The 2043-nt window shown below is 34.6% G+C and overlaps 1 non-coding gene across 1 annotated transcript; it reads right to left on the bottom strand.

The window, feature by feature from the left end:
- Positions 1 to 1309: 1309 nt before the first annotated feature.
- LOC126026811 (U6 spliceosomal RNA) lies at positions 1310 to 1416 on the bottom strand. Its single transcript, XR_007502031.1, has one exon. It is a non-coding gene; the product is annotated as a U6 spliceosomal RNA (small nuclear RNA).
- Positions 1417 to 2043: the final 627 nt, after the last annotated feature.

Raw genomic sequence — 2043 nt, 5'->3', positions numbered from 1 at the left:
CTCACTGAGTTTGGTAGATGTCTAAGTAACTTTCTCATCAGATATCCTGTGGTACTAATAAGCTGATACTATTATGAAATTTTAGTGTATCACACAGTGGTTGCCTGGTTCAGGATTCATAAATCTATAGGTCTGAAACAAATTTGGTGGCTTGACATTTTGATAAGATTAAGCTGAGAGGCCGGGACATTTCTGTCTTGGAAAGTTTAGAGTGCAGCTTTGGGCTGCTGCTGTTCATGCAGGAAAGGAAATCTGCTCACACCCATTCTGAGAATGCCCCAGGAGATTCAACCTGGACCAAACTACCTGGGAAGAGTCAGAAGCCATTATTTTCTTTATTCTCTGGGGCGTCTTAAGAAAGCAGATTTGTTTGAGAGCTTACATATGGCTGTCTCTGATTCGATCTCCAGCACCACGTAGTATTTAAACACTTTCCCTCTGTCTCTCCAGCTCATGACCATAGGCTTTGAACTGATCTCTGGTTTCTATTCTTGATCCCTTTCTTTGTTGCATTAGATTCTAAAAAGATAATTTCTTTGTGTATTTATGAAAAAATTCTATCATCTGACCCACATAGCAAATGTGACAAGTTTTATTATCTCCATAATTAGATGAATAAATTGAAAATCATATATAATAAACATAAATTTATATAAGTGATATTCAAACCTGACATAGGTAGATTATTATTATTGCTAGTTTGGGATACTTAAGCCAACAAATGAACATTTATCCTAAAGAAGTAGTGTCAGGGTACACACATACCACATCTATTTTTCTAGTCTTGCTACAACTCTATAAAGTAATTTATAGTTGAGTACACTGTGGCACAGGGAAATTAGTTAAACTTCTTTTTTTTTTCATTGTAGTCAAATTGAATTACAAATATTTCCCAGTAATATTTAAGGCACACAGTGACAATAATTAAGGGGCATTCCCACCATTAGTGTTGTCCTCCCTCCACCCTTGTTCCCAGCATGCATCCCAAATCTCCCTCCTTTGCCCTCCATAACTGTTCCCCACTTGTACAGCTTGTTGTAGATTGGGTATCAATTCTGTTGTAGTTGACTTTGGGTTTAGTGTTCAAGTCTGATCATTTTTTATTTCCACTAAATGTTCATACGACTGTCTGGTCTTGGTACCATTTATTTCCCCCTTCAAATTATGAGGCTGACAAGATGCTTCCAGTAATGTAGTTCTGTTGGAGATATAAGAAAAGGGAGAAGAAAACAAAAGAGAGAAAGAGAGGGAAAAAAAGTAGGAGGAGTCCATCTAAGTGTTATAAATATTCATTTAGAAGAAGAAAGGGGAAAATATGGAAAGCTTTGTGAATTTGCGTGTCATCCTTGTGCAGGGGCCATGCTAATCTTCTCTGTATTGTTATGATTTTAGTATATGTGCTGCCGAAGTGAGCATTAGTTATACTTCTTCATTTTACCATTGCCATTTACTATTACCAAGTAACAGAAATTAAAGCAATAAATTTATCAGCAATCCATTTTTATAAAATTTTTATTTGTTTACTTTGTATTTCTTATTTTTAAAAACTATTTTAAATATTCTACTTAAGTTTGCAGCCATATGTATATTTATCAGAAATTTTGTGTTTAACTTTCTCTAAATAAAAGTTCTACTTCCCTTGAAAAGAAGTCTATAGTTAATCCTATGACAATATACTTCAAGGGTGGAGAAACCCTGTATCTCTTAGGCCGAGGGAATTTCTTTTCAAATGACCCCAATATTTACTGTGCCTGTGCAGGAGGGAAGAAAAAAAAAGGCAAAAAAGCACAAAACAAATTTTTTCAGCTATTTATCTAGTTTTTGTTGATATCTTTGTTTTGGTGTGGTTATTGAAGTTGTTGTCTCCATTTATATTTATTTATTTATTTTTATTCTTTTCTTTTTTCCCTTTATGTGCTCTGCCATGTTTTTTATCTCAAAACCATGGCTTTTATGTGGTGCTTATCTTTATTGTTGGAGTGCTCACTGGATATTTTACTTGACACTTCTTTTTGTACTGTTGTGGTGTTTCACCTTCCTTTT

Source organism: Suncus etruscus, chromosome 1 (genome assembly GCF_024139225.1).
Source record: "Suncus etruscus isolate mSunEtr1 chromosome 1, mSunEtr1.pri.cur, whole genome shotgun sequence".
NCBI classification, from domain to species: Eukaryota; Metazoa; Chordata; class Mammalia; order Eulipotyphla; family Soricidae; genus Suncus; species Suncus etruscus.
The sequence above is the reverse complement of the archived record's forward strand: the minus strand, read 5'-3'. Positions and strand labels throughout refer to the sequence as shown.